At 32.5% G+C, this 15,639-nt stretch overlaps 1 protein-coding gene across 1 annotated transcript in view; it reads left to right on the top strand.

Moving 5' to 3' along the window:
• The window catches only part of LOC140440230 (uncharacterized), a 139,113-nt gene that overhangs the window by 38,057 nt on the left and 85,417 nt on the right, over positions 1 to 15,639 (top strand). The window lies entirely within an intron of this gene.

The raw sequence follows: 15,639 nt of genomic DNA, 5'->3' as shown, positions 1-15,639 counted from the left end.
ATTTTGCCATTAATTTACATACAAAGTTAACCTGATTCACACATTTTTTTTATTGTTACATTGTATGTTTACAATCTGCTCTATACACAGAGTAATAAGTAAATAGTCTAAAACTAAATTAACGTGAGTTAAGTACCGTCCAGTGACGGGTCTCTAAGTACTATTACGGTAGGTCTTCTAACCATACTCTCTTCAATCTTCTTTCTGCAAATGGTTGGGTGAATAAATTATTTATCAGTTCGTTGTTGTGATCAGTAGATTTGCACCACTCAATTAAACTTGCAACTAAAATATTATATATAATATGTATAAAGCCAAAGAACATGTAACAGTTAGTGCTGTTTTACAAAAAATAAAAGACAAGGAACTGTGTGATATTAGTTTAACAAGTTTGTAAAGAGTGCTGAAACATTTTGGTTTTCGATATAAGAAGTCAAATAATAGACAAATATTGTGTGAACTCTCTAATGTTGTTTCAAAAGGGTGGCATTTTTTACGAAAATACATAAACAATAAAACGTCTGATAGTCCGAGGCAAATTGTATTTTTGGATGAAACTTGATTTTCGCTAAAGGAAATATGTTAAAATCATCGTGGCAAGATGGCACTACGAAATGTTATTCTTCTAGTCGTTCCGGTAATGGTAAACGCTACATTATACTTCATGCTGGAAATGATGAGGGTTTTATTCCTGACGCTAGTTTAGTTTTTTCGTCTACAAAGTATACAGGTGATTACCGTGGAAATATGGATGCAAATATTTTTGAAGAGTTTAAAGCAAATTTGTTAAAAAAGTGGAGCGACCATCCATAATAGTGTTGAATAATGCATCCTACCATTCAAGAGTAGAAGAGAGATTTCCTTCAAGCAGCTGGACAAAAGAAGAAATAAAGTTGTGGTTGACAGAAAAGAAAACTTCTCACAGTGATATATTTTTAAAAGTCGATTTACTTCAAAGGTGTGGAGAGCACAAAATTCAAAAGAAATTTGTTACTGACCAAATGGCTCTTAAATATGGCCATGAAGTTCTTCGACTTCCGCCTTACCATTGCTACTATAATGCAATCGAGTTAGTTTGGGGTATAGCCAAAAATAAAAAAGGGGGACTTATTGGCACTACATCACTTTGTAGGAGAAAAGTAGGTTTTTAAAATTTTTAAAATTTTTAAAATTTAATGTCTGTTTTGTCCTTTTAATTTTGTTCTGTTTGTCCCTAATTGTCCTTAATTGTTTTAGTTTTATAATTTTAACAAATATGACATCACAATTTTCTGCCAAAACAAATGCACTTTATCAAAAATTTAATAATTACAAGTCAAAGAAATTTTATTCCTATTTCATTTGTTAAAATCTCACCCCTCAAGAAACTTCCTTGCTAATTGTCAGACAGTTACAATACTAACCAAAGATCACCCATCATCAGCAATGCAGGATAGTTTGAACTATGTATCACGAATCATTAACTAATAATTCGTGTACCGGCATGTAAGTAGTTACTAATTTATTACAATTACAATTACATATCGGCCGTCATGTAAAACCGTCGGGTAAAAGGATTATAGCAAAAATGCAATGGTAAAATGATAATTCACTTATAAGCTAATCTAGTTACAAAGTTCATTAGAAAACAAATCCTGGATCATCACTCTTAGGTGAATGAATAGGACAGGACCGGCTCCCATAACTCGCGTATTTTAATTTGTAGTTGTTAAGGATTTATGATGAACAGAATTGAAGCATTTATAGACCATTTATAGATTTATAGACGGACGTTGAAGATAGCTTGTACAGCAATAAAAACTAGTGAGGAAGTACTAAGGTGGGTCAACAAAGATAGATAATTACTAAAGACTGTTATACACCAGAAAATGTTTTATCTGAGAGATATTATAGTGAGGGGAAATCGTCATAGGATATTACAACTGATCCTTAAAAGCAAAATGGAAGGCAGTAGACGAGTAAGAAGAAAACAGATTTCTTGGTTAAAAAATATTCGTGAATGGACTCAGATATCAAAGGCAGGGCAATTATTCCATGTGGCAAAAGATCGAGAAGCTTTCGCAATGGTGATCGCCAACGGTCGGTCTTGCTTGTTATTTTTTTATGGTAATAAACATACCCAAGGCGGAAGGGAGAAACAAGCAGATTCTGGATTGAACATAGACATTATCTTCCCTTTATTGCTTCTTATGTTATAAAGAGGCCTTCTCATGTGCAGAAAGCAACAAACATTTGATTAAAAAATATATAGGAATGAAAAAACAGGTTACTAAATAGGTTCTGTGTTGTCTTGTCTGATTTTTTTAACGTAAGTATATTTATACTCTTCTCTAAAGCATTATACTCCTTTCTGTTGTTTTACTTGTCCCAAATGCTTTTCAGTTGTTTCTCCCTTAATTTGCTTGACTTTTTATTCAATTTCTACGCTAATTAGCTTCTGCTGACGAAGTAGATTGCTTTAAAATCTTTCCCATTACATTTGTTCTTTAATTTATCAAAATCGTATTTTTTGTAAAAATTCGCTCGTTCATATTGTATTTTTCTTTTTTTCTTTATACTATAAAATGTATTTAAAATAAAAACTACAGCTTACATGATATATATACTATCGATCAAAATCTCGTGCTACTCAATTTTGTGCAATTCACAATCGAAAACTTTGACATTAAGACAATACAAATTTACAGTGGGTGATCAAATTATTATGATCACTTCAACTTCAACTTTGTATTTTTCTGTTTAATAAAGAATAAAACTGCATATAAGCGTCTAATGATGTGAATATTATATAAAAATAGATCATTAACCCGGTATCTGTTTTTGATGCTCTCAGGCAACATCGTCGTTATAAGCTCTTAAATCAATTTCTACTTTATATAGCTGTTATGTGACAATGATAATTGTAAGCAACAAGTCGTGTTAGTTATATAAAACTGGTGGCGACATCTAACATTCAATAGAGATATTTGAAAAAAATAATTTTACTAGAGAGGATACCAGTAGAGACCTACGTGTAAGTGGGTGTGTCATAATTTTTATTATCAACCGTTTGTTAGGAGTACTATGAGGTTGAATTTTTATTTGGTATATAAACAAAGGTTGTTTTAGTGTAATTATCTGCTATTTTTTGCTGTATACGGTAAGTAATGATATTATTTTGTTGAACAAACATCATGTGGCTCTGAAGCAACATTGTCAGTTTAGTAATTGACTTTTTTTCAGTATAAGATTTCAATATGGAAAATTTAAATGAAATATCAACTACCTCCTTTTATGGAAAAAAGACCAAAATGTCGTGTATTGTTCCTGTTAACCCTGATCTCTCTGATTTGTCTGATATGGAGGAGTATGATGAAGAAATTGAAAACATCAATATAAATGGAATTGCCGCAGAATCAGATGAAAATGATGCACCTCATAATCATTAACTGCTAACTGAAGAGGAGGCTAATCAAACAAATGAAGAAGGCGATCATGAAGAACCACCAAGAAAACGTAAAAAAGTAGTGGAGTCAGTAAATTATAACTGGTCTGAAAGTGACATAGAAACCATTCCGTTCGAAAATCCAACTATAGGCAATAATGCAGTAGAGGTAGCCTTGCCTCTTGAGTATTTTACGAGGTTTTTTTCACTAAATCTAATAGAGAATATTTACCACACGAATTTATACAGTACTCAAAAAACTGGGTTAAGTGTCAACACAAATACTTCCGAAATAACAGACTTTTTCTCCATTTTGATTTTTATGGGGGTAATACAGCTGCCAGCAATAGAAGATTATTGGGCTACTTCTTCAAGAATTTCTCTTGTTGCTGATGTTATGTCCCTAAAAAGATTTCAAAAACTGACTGAGAACACTGGTCCATTTCAATGATAACTTAGAAGCGACTTCAGAAACGAAAGACCGCTATTTCAAAATTCGTCCCCTCTTAGATCATATTTCTACAAATTGTTATAAGTATCAGTTCGAAAACCAATATTCCATAGATGAGGCTATGGTTGCATACAAAGGTACATACAGTGGCAATTTACGACAATACATACAAAATAAGCCTCATAAATGGGGTTACAAGTTCTTTGTAAGGGCAGGTGTTTCAGGATATATTGCCGATTTCATTCCTTACCAAGGAGCTTCGACATTTTCACAACTACTGGGAACTATCAATCAGATTTCTGAAGAAGAACAATCCTTGGGTGTCGGTGCAATTTCAGTGATTGCACTATGTAAAACATTGGATGACCCCCAGAATTCAATGATTTTTTGTGACAATTGGTTTTCCAGTTTGAGACTATTTGATTACTTGAAGGAAAAGTATAATATCCTTAGCTTGGGCACTATTCGCTCAAATAGAATAGCAGGTTGCACCTTGGATACTGATAAGGTTTTGCTAAAACGTGGCAGGGGTTCCTATGTTTATAAATCCGATGAACAAAAGAATATTATAGTTGTCAAATGGGCAGATAACAAATGTGTACTTCTTGCTACCACTGGTTGTGGGATTGGGCCAGTCAATCATGTACAAAGGTATTCTAAAGAACATAAAAGAAAAATAAACGTGCCATGCCCAAATCTAATCACTCAATACAATAAACACATGGGTGGAGTGGATAAAGCTAACTCTTTATTGGGTCTTTACAGAAGTCCAAGTCGTAGTAAAAGATGGTACTTTCCAATAGTTACCTGGCTCTTAGATGTCTGTATTATAAATGCTTGGATATTATATCAAAATGACAGTAAAGCCAATAATATAAATTTTATGCCTCTCAAGAAGTTTAGAATGGAACTAGCTAGGTCTTTGTCCAACACTGGAAAGAACAAAGTAAAGCGAGGCCGTCCATCAAGTATAGAAAGTACAAATAACATTATTCGCCACCCTCTTGTTATAAGACCTGATGATGCTACCAGAACAGATGCGTTAGGTCACTGGCCACTTTATACCGCTAAAGGAAGATGTAGATTTTGTAAAACTGGCTATACAACTGTGCAGTGTGAAAAATGTAACATGCGGCTTTGTTTTACACCGAACAAAAATTGCTTTTTATCATTCCACCGTTAGAATTAGGCCTATATTTATAATTTTTTAGTCTTAGGTACTTTTAATTTTTTTATTAAATCAATAAAATGTCCTTTAGTTAAACAGTTTTTTATTTATGATTAACAAAATTTTGAGATCTTTATTAGTGAAGTTATCAGTATCAAATAGTGTTTCTTGACTGGCAATGTTGCTTGTAGGCAACGGATTCAAAAACCACTTCCCCTATCTCCTTCCGGTTTTTTTGTACCACAGTGTGTTTTTGAGAGTATAAGATTATATACACAATAAAATAATTTTGCGACATCTATTTTTGGTGTTGCCAGATACCGGGTTAACACGTTCTTTTACAAAATTTTAAAATATTTTTTCTTTGACCTTAAATAACAATTTTTTTCTAATATTTTGTGTGACCTGCTTTAGCTTCGATGACAGCTTTGATCCTCCTTGGCATGCTTTGAATGTTTCTCTGACAGTCTTCTTTTATTTTATCGTTTCTGTGCGGTGGCAATGAGTCTCTCAATTAACTATTGCTTATTTGTTACAGTTTCCTAGGCAAACCCACTCTTCATAAGCTCCCATAAATTTTCGATCAGATTGAGGTCTGGGGAATTACCTGGTCACTTCAGTACTTTAATTTTCTTTTTTTCCAGGTACAATGTTACAGTTTTTGCCTTATGGCATGGTGCTGAATCGTGCATAAAGGTAAAATCCTCCGATTCGCCAAACTTTTGATTTGTGGCATGAGCTTTCTTTCCAGACCTTCAATATACTGATGTTGATTCATCATTCCATTTACAATGTACAGCCTCCCTGTGCCCTTACTGCTGATCATAGACCATACCATGATCTTGAGGGGATGCTTTACTCGCTCCACTATGCAATCCTTGTGATATTTTTCACCCACTTGCCTTCGGACGAAGGCCCGACTTATCCATGAGTATCTCCAAAAAAAAAAAACTCTAAGATATTTTTTTTAGGATAAAAACACTGGCTATAGGGATTTAAACTTTAGTAGTGACGTAATTTACCTTATTCTAATCCTCAATTGTCCAATTTTGGTGTTCTTTGGCCCATTCCAGTCTCTTTTTAATCATTGCGATAGTCAACTTTGGTTTTTTTTTGCTAGGGCGACATGATTTGAAACCTTGCTCAGCAAGCCTTCTGCGGACTGTCATGTCAGAAACTGGCATCCCAGCTTCACGAATAAGTCCCGTAAGGATTCGTCTTGGCTTCTTTCTATTGTTTACATAGATATCCCTCATTTTTCTTCCGTCTCTGGGTGTGGTAACACGCTTTCGACCACATTTTTGGGTACGTTGGTGAGTCAGGAGTTTGTTGGTATCAATTTTTTCTTGATATTGCTCACTGTTGCTTGCGCTACTTGGCATTGTTGAGCTATCTGACAGTGGGAAAGCTTTTTATTCAATAAAAGTGTCTTTATCTCCACCATTTTACACACAGGGACGTCTTTAGCCTTACCCATTATGAGTTTCTTCTCAAAAATCGAAATGTTTTGAAAATGTCTTTAAAATTAAAACTGATAGTTTTTTTACTCACATTCACCACTTATATATTAATAAAACATACTACAAAGATAAAACGATACTAATCTTTCAAAATCATTTCAAAAACATACAAATTCAGTTGTAAACTCCAAGCGCAAATTCACTACAATGTGTATGTTTTCACGTAATTTGACACAATGTATAGCAGAATATGATTTTATTATAAATTATATAATTATTTATATAATGGTTATATGATTACGCTGGTCATTTTTCCTTGCCGAGAATGCTCGGCTCTTGCAATGATCAATTGGATCCTTTCAGAACAAATATTAATGCTTTCAAAAAACAACTTAAAAATATAATTACTAATCTAGGAATGTGATATTTTTTTATATATATTTTTTCTAACTTTTGTGATTTGATATACTGTTTGTACAAATTTTAACTGTTTACTTGTTTCTTTGTTATTGTTTTGATGTTTATTGTACATGATCTTTACTTTTTACTATTTGTTGAATTTTATTGTAAATGGTTCTACCGTTGAAATAAATAAATAAATAAATAAATAAAATTTTTGAACAAATTTGAAAAACGTAAACTTTTGTGACTGATCATAATAATTTGATCACCCACTGTAATATACAAATTGGATGGTCAAAATCGTGTAGGTAATAATTCCCGAAAAATACGAAGCACAAAAACCACTGTTGACTGTAAAGAATCCAGCCGCTGACCATTTGGGCGCCGTGTATTTCGCTACTTCTGAAAGATATATAAGCTCATCTCTAAGAGACGAATCCGGCAGTGTCGTCTGCAGTTCATAACATTTATGGATGAAACGTTGACCACTTTTTTCCAGTTTATCGCAGAATACTATCAGCAGGATTATGTTGGTCTAAAATATACACAGTGTTAAGAGTGTTAATAAAATTATAAACAACTATATTTGCAATTTAAACAATAAAAGAGAAGATGCAAGCATGTATGCCCAACAATACTTATTACGTACCAAAGTACAATATAACAAATTGAGGAGGGTGATACATACATGTTTTAGAATCTACTAAGTGAACTGAAGTTAATGGCACTGGCAAAGCCAAAAGGCCAGTCATGTTCCTTTACTAATAAAACAAAATAAAAGTAATACTCCATTAAATCACTGCTTTGCAGTATAATTTTCCTAGTCACGAAAGATTTGCTTGAAAATTTGGATTTAGATTTCTCTTACCCCCCACTTTACTTTTGGACTTGAGCCCAGGGTTGATTTTACTTGAGGGTGAAAGTCACCCATTCTCGTAGGTGAAAAAACAAACGTTCCAAATAAGTCCGGAAGTGGATAAATTGGCTAATTCTAGGTAACTTTTATTCTATTTTCACTTAGTTTTCACTAGTTTTTTCACTAAATTAACTCTTTTTAAGTTGAGTGATTTATGAGTGAAAATGTTCATTTTTCAAAATAAAACCACGTTTTCAGACGGCTTTTCACAAATAAATCAAAAAATAAGTATTTATGGACAAAAAATATTCTTAACAAAAATGTAGCTTATAAAAATAAGAAAAAAAAATGGTGTATTTATGAAATGGTCTATAGACCCAGTAGACGCAGAGATGTAGCTCCTGAAAGTAGGTTCTTATTTGTCAAATTCCAAATCTAATATTTCAACGTGGAATAGCCAAACCAAGCATTTTTCGGAGAAATCTCATTAAAAACCATTTTGAAAGTGGTTTTTACAAAAGAAGTTTTCATTTCATTGTAAGTTTTTTTAATATAATTGTAATTAAAAAAAATAAAAAATAAAATTAAAAAGGCGACTTAAGAAAAGATTTGTACATCCCATAGTAATTAGCTGCTTAGTTTTGGATAATTTTACAATGAAAATACGATAAATGTTATTATTTTAACGTTCTACTTCAGTTTTAAAAAAAGGAAAGAGCAAGTTTGGTCCACTAGAACCCGAGATGTCATTTTTTTCTGAACGTTCTATGTTAAACCTTTGTTGGACTATTTGACGAGCGCTGCTTTTTCTTCAATGGGCGACCCACAATCGTTTTACTTTAGTAGGGAAGCAAAGTATTCTTTCTTTTCAACACTTCTGTTTTAACAATTTTTAATATTTTATTTGCTAAATGTTTTGTTAAAAATTTTGAGTTGTCTTATAAAAGATTGGTTAATTTCAGCAATTAATATTGTTAATTACGTAAAGGTGATTTAAAATAAAGGCTATATTTGCTTCTAAGGGCTGTAGAATCTTTTATTCTAGTTATGTTTTTTAACCAGCTTTCCAAATATTTTTTGGCCATTTTATTTTAACTTAAGTCTAAAGAGTTATTGTAAATTTTTGATTGTTTATTAAAAAACAGTTTCACTAAAATATTGATGGCTCTCTAGATGAGAGTAATTTTGTAATATCTCATACTACAGCTTGTCAAATTTAAGGTGATACTTGACAAATTTGTCCACTTGCGTAGAAAATTAAGTGAGAACGCATTCGGAGGAAAAGAGATACATAATGCGCTCGGTCTCTTCGCCTCGTTGGTACACTCCATACTACAAGTTTACAGAGAGTGACCTTATTTATTAATGGAACTTTTATGATATGTCTATATTGTATGTTATTTTGACGTTTCAATTTTTCCTTCTTAAATTTTTCTCAAAATACAAAATATTTTGTTTTTGTTACTTGGTAAAAAAATTCTTCTAATAATTATATTTTATTTGACTCATTAATATTGACCATTCAGTCATGTTGAAGCGGTAGTTTTTTCGAACACTTCTATAAATGTCTCGTTCTGTAATTTTATAAGAGGAATATTGGCAGAGATTTTTTTTTTTGGCATAGACTTTATGCTGACTTAGTCATTCAGCCAGACTCAAGATGGTAGAAAAATATTGGCAGAGATGAAAGCTTTACATTTGCGTTACAGTAAACTGTATAAGAATAAAAGAACAGTAGTTAATCTTATACTTGGAACATACCGACGAAACATTTATTTGCCCTTTGGACACTGGCTTGTGCAAACCTTCGGTGGTACTGTCTTCCCAGTATCTGTCATGGGTATGAGAGGAATGAATATAAGTTTCATCCATGTAAATTATGGGCCGATTTTCTTCCCTATCTTGTTTAATATTTCTGAGAAACTTCCTCCGGAGCACTTGTATATCGGGTTTTTCCATTAGGATTTTCCTGTCATTCTTCGCTTTCTTCCATCGAAATCCCATATCTCTCATCACTTTATCATGACACTGTCATCTCAAAGTTTTATGCGACCCTGTATAAATATTGTCTTCATTATTTTTTTTTGTTATATGTCGCAATGTAGGAACTCGTTTTTCCGTGACATAATAATTTATTATTATACGCCGAAGTAAACCTTTGTCAAAATCGGTTGGATTTTGGAAAACCAAGTTGGATTTTGGGGCAGATCTCATTCTTTTGTTAGGCGTCGAAAATGATGTAGGGTAGCAGCACCATTTTTGGCCACTTCACCGTTAGTGGCCACCTAAACCAATAATCTAATATAATAAGGTCCGAGTTTACCGCCTTTACGGAAATCGGAAGAATTTGGACTATATTCGTTCTAACACGATGGCTCTACAATTTGCGACTTATTCTGATTTACAGGTTAGTTTCTACTTATTCTTGAAGTAGGTGACACTGTGTATTAGACCTTCTGTTAACGATATACGTAAGAAAACAGGTAAGTTTATTTAAGCTGTATTTAAGCCAAATATTAAAATTTTGTGATCAACGTATGATTTTAAGTTTTGGGTATGATTTCTTTACGATTTCATCTGTTTTTAAACTCCTTATTTTATCTCGATACATTATTAAATTGGGTGGCCACAAATGGAACACTTATTTTTGTATTCACACCATTAATGGCCATTTGCTGGCTACTATTAGAACACTTCTGACCTATTTGTGGCCACAGCAACTGTTTAATAGTGGCTACTAATGGAACAGTTAAATCCAATTTTGGTCATATGACATAATTTACTGACTACTTTAAAAACACGCGTGTTCCCATAGTAGCCAGTTATACTCTACAGGGTGTTTTACTCGCAACGGGCCGTTCGTTAACAAAATGATTTAAGAATATTTTGTAATAATCAAGGTATCCCAAAATGGGGTTGTAAAACAAAAATATAATTTTTTTATGGAGAACCCTGGAGTATGCATTTACTATACATTGACATTTATTTAAAACAAATAAGAAACCATACCTTTACCGATAAAACATCATGTACATAAAAATATAACTAATAATTTATTTATAAATGTTTGTTATTATTACAGATAATGGCACGGAGTAAAAAGAAAATTGAAATCAAGAAAAAAAATAATAATGTACGACAACGACCAAAACGAACATTTTTTCAATACGAACCTCAGCAAGTAAAGAATGCATTGGAAGCTATTCGAGGTGGAATGAAAGTAAGTACAGCATGTAATTTGTATGAAGTACCCCGTTCCACAATACGCAATAAGTTAAGTGGAAGAGCTCCAGAAACATCAGGCAAAGTCGGAAGAAGTCCAGTTTTAGGGAAGATCATAGAAGATCGGCTGGTACACTGGATCAAAACTACAGCTAAAATGGGTTTTTCTATTTGTCGAGAACGCCTTTATTTTTCAATAAAAAAATTGGTAGAAGACAGTCAACTAAAAACCCCTTTTAAAGCAAATACTCCTGGGAGGAAGTGGTTTCATCTATTTATGCGTAGATTTCCAGAACTCTCATTAAAGCAGTCTGAATACATAAATAGAGCCAGATCATTAATTACTGAAGAAAAAATCCGAAACTGGTTCAAAGAAACTTTGGATTTACTTGGAGATGATAAGCATGTTTTGGATGATCCGGCAAGAATCTGGAATATGGATGAGCCGTCTTTCTATTTATGTCCAAAAGGCGGTTTAATTTTAGCGGAGAAAGGTCTTCCAGTTTACAATACTTCATCCTCCTCGGACAAAGAAAATATAACCACTTTAATAACAGCAAATGCTTTAGGAAAAATGGCACCACCCCTTACACTTTTTAAATATGATCGGCTTCCTGAGAAGATCTGCAAAAATATTCCAAGAGACTGGGGAGTTGGAAAATCACCCAAAGGATGGATGACATCAAAGTGTTTTTACGAATACTTTTCAAATGTGTTTATTCCTTTTATTCACGAAATAATATTGCGTTGCCGATTATAGTTTTTTTGGACGGACATTCCTCGCATTTAAGTTTGCCTTTAAGTCGATTGTGCATTGAGAATAAAATTATAGTTGTGTGTTTACATCCAAATACGACACACATCCTTCAGCCGTTGGATGTCAGTTTCTTTTTTCCGTTAAAAGGTAAGTGGAAAACTGAAGTAAAAATGTACAGATTTCACAACGGCAGAGATGTCAAAAAACATGACATTCCACAACTCCTTCAAAAAATTATGGATGAAACTGATTTTACTAAATCTCTACAAAATGGGTTTAAAACATGTGGACTTTTTCCGTTTTCTGCTAATAACGTAGATTATTCTAAAATCACATTAAAGAAAGAACCCATAGTAGTCTCTAGCAAAACGAAAACTTGTCTGACACATTTAAAATATTTGGAGTCGTTTTATTCATCCCGACGTTTTAAAATAATTCAAACAGTCCAAATACGATGCTTTTGATGAATCATTGTACAATATATGGGTGCAGTTTAAAAACGAAGAAGATTTATTACATGACCCTATTGAGAGTGTCAGCAAATTGTCGGCTGAGGAAATTCCTAACCATTATATGGTAGACAATTCCATTGTAATTGAAGTGGAAGATAATAATGTACTAACATTAACTCCAACAGTCTCTAATATTGTAGAATTTGACTTTCCAGAGTATAATAATCCTTCCTTTAAAGAAAGCAGTTTCATAGACAATGCTACAGAAATGTTAATAGATAAAGAGTTAGCAAAAAATTCTGATGTGGTTATGGACAATGAATCGATGGATCTATTGGAAAATAGCAGTGTTATTAATAAATTGACGGACTCGCCTATACCTTCAAATGTTGACTTAATGACTTCATCTGTTGGTACTACCATTGTCTATACTCCGAAAAGAAGGCCTGTAGACCTATTAAGTAACATTCTAATTTATCCCAGTGACGAAAACATTTCCAAGAAAACCAGAAAGCGTGAAATCTTACCTTCTGTGCTAACATGTAATACATGGTTGGAACTTGCGGTGGCTAAAGAAAAAGAAAAAGAACTTGAAATGGAAAAAAAAGAAAAAAAGAAGCAAGACAAAGAGGCGAAAAGAGCCTGTAAAGAAGAGAATCTAAAAAAAACTTCTAGGAAAAATGGAATTAACATAAAATCTAAAGAGACTAAAAAAAAACCGAACTAATAAACAAAACAGTTTCCGTGAGTAATGTAAAGGCCCCTGAAGATGTAAAACAAGTAATTGGAAACGGGTTAGAAAAGACCCAATCTCACACAAGAATCAGGGGAGGAACCTGTCTGTGAGGAGGCCAAAAATATACAGAATGTAGTTGAAGAGAACCCTCTTGACATATGTACTGCGGACAAAGTATCTACATACGTAATTGTACAGTACGAAAGTAAGTTTTTCCCAGGAATAATTACTGACGAAAAAAATGGCAAGGTTTTAATCAGCACAATGGAAAACTATGGGAATGATTGGAAGTGGCCACAAAAAAAGGATGAAATTTGGTATGAAAAGGATGAGGTAATGGAAGAAATTCAACCACCTTTAAAAAAAATTCAAGGGGTTACTTTTTTGTTGAAGAGATCAATAAATATTATAAATTTTAGTAATTCGTGTTGATTAAAACTGTTGTAATAACAATTTTTTTTATTAAAACTACTATCCTTTTCATGTAATTTTATTAACATTTCTAGTAATTAAATATAATTTTTCTACCTTTAGTAAAAAAATGTGTTAGGTAACTAAAAATACTAGAAACTATCATCCTTATGTATGTAGAATTAAACAAATGGCCACAAATGGTTTCTGAATAAACCACATTAGGAGCAAAGTGGTCACAAATGGTACAAAGTTAGTTTTTATATGCTTTCTGAATTAAAAATACCTAACAAAATGTCCTTATAATTTAACTTCAAACGTAAGTGGCTATTAAATCAAACAAAGTTAACGTCATACGTTTGCTCAATCACAAGTCCGCAGCTCTAATTTTTGATTTTTAATGATTTATTAAGGCCAAGAAATTCCTTAAGATGGCCAAAAATGGTGCTGCTACCCTAGAACCTTCTTCTATATTTTTCATTTCATGAGAGATTCGTTTTATAGTGGCTATACTTAATCCCGTTGCTAAGGAAGCACGCTCTTGAACTTTTTTAAAATCTTTAACATGCGGATTTTGCATGGCTTCTCTCTGCATAAAAATAATTACATTTACTATTACCTCCCTCGTTTGTCCAGACAAGACTTTGCCTTCTAATTTTGAATGAAAATACATGTTTATAATTTAAAATACTTAACAATAATTATTTAAAAAGTCAAATCTATTGTAATACGATATTTCTTCAACACACAGTAACTTTAAACATAAGTAAAATAAAAAAAACTTTGTCGCAGACTATACAAGTACCTTACACTTCGAAGGGCCAAGAAATAATAAGGACGAATTGTGTTGTGGTCGAATGCGCATCGTGGGTGGAGCTTAATTTCAAATCGGCCAAGTATCACGTAAAATTTGACAAGCAATACACCTTTCAACTGTCAAACTCGTCTATACAGTTGTTTCGAGTAAAAAATTGAGTTAATGTGTGGTTTTTTATGTATCATTTCTTTAGACTAAGTCTATCTATCTGTTCAAGCGGTATTCATGGGTGATGCTTTCGTATTTGTCTGTGTCATAATTCTTGTAAAACTTTGTCTTTCTGTGTTACGACAATATTCTCACCTAAATGGAGCATCCATTTAAATATTTTTAAGTTTTTCAGGTACGTGCATATAGTATATTTTATAATGCGTATTAGGCTAGTTGCATCGTTTATAACAGTTTTAAAAAATATTAGTAAGAGATCTTTAATATCTGATTTTATAGTTATATTGTTGATCAAAAAATTAGAGTTAAATTAGACATACTTACTACCAAATTTAACATAGTAATGGAAATGCTAATGGTATAATATCTCAGCCCAATATGGCTGATAACACTCATAATATCTCTTATGATAGTTGCGCATGCCGAAATTCTAAACGTCGAGACCAATATATACAACAACATCTGCCAGCCTAGTAGATCGTTAAATAATTTTATTGTGAAATAACCATGAAAAATTAGTTTCCTGAATTGTGTTAGTTTTTGTATGACAACAGTAGGATTGTGTAAAAAAAATTTACTTAACTGTAAAGTCATTTGATCATATCTTTTCGATATTACATGAATAGTGATAACAATCTGTGAAACAAGATATGGAAAGTAAAACTGGACTATTATGTTAATAGTTATCTTTTTAAGTCGAAATAATGTGATGTTAATAGGGACGATAGATAGCGTCAAAAGACAATAAAACAAAGGCAAAAAGAAGGTGAACATCTGTACTCCTACTAAATATATTCTTTCATTCTGTTGACATCTTACATTAAAAGTTAGATATTCCAATCCTTTGAAAAATACTTTCCATTTCCTTCTGCACATGAGCACTTTTGTGAAATGGATTTGCATCATTACAAAAGAAATACTCTCTTCGAAAATGGTTGCAAAGCCAACAACCGACAGTTTAAACTCACGTACGGTTGTGTAAGTATTTACACCAGCCAAACATGTAACGAACAACATAACGAACATACTGTATAGTTTTCCTCGAGCAGAATGTATTTTGGTAGGATATAACGGAGCAATGCCATTCCAGTTAAAAAATTTATACATACGGTGAAATAATTTTAAGTCTGGATCCATTGCCTATAACTTTAATCGCTAATACATTTATGTACAACCGTTTATTTATGCAGTAGCGGTCAAAGTGACCTTCGATCATTACTTAAGTTTTGTCAATATTGAATAATAAACTTTATGACCTGGGCAATTTGTTCAATACATAAAAAGGATATATCATGCATATTTCTATAAATTTTTA

The sequence above is a fragment of the Diabrotica undecimpunctata genome, chromosome 4 (genome assembly GCF_040954645.1).
Source record: "Diabrotica undecimpunctata isolate CICGRU chromosome 4, icDiaUnde3, whole genome shotgun sequence".
Lineage (NCBI taxonomy): Eukaryota > Metazoa > Arthropoda > Insecta > Coleoptera > Chrysomelidae > Diabrotica > Diabrotica undecimpunctata.
The sequence above is the reverse complement of the archived record's forward strand: the minus strand, read 5'-3'. Positions and strand labels throughout refer to the sequence as shown.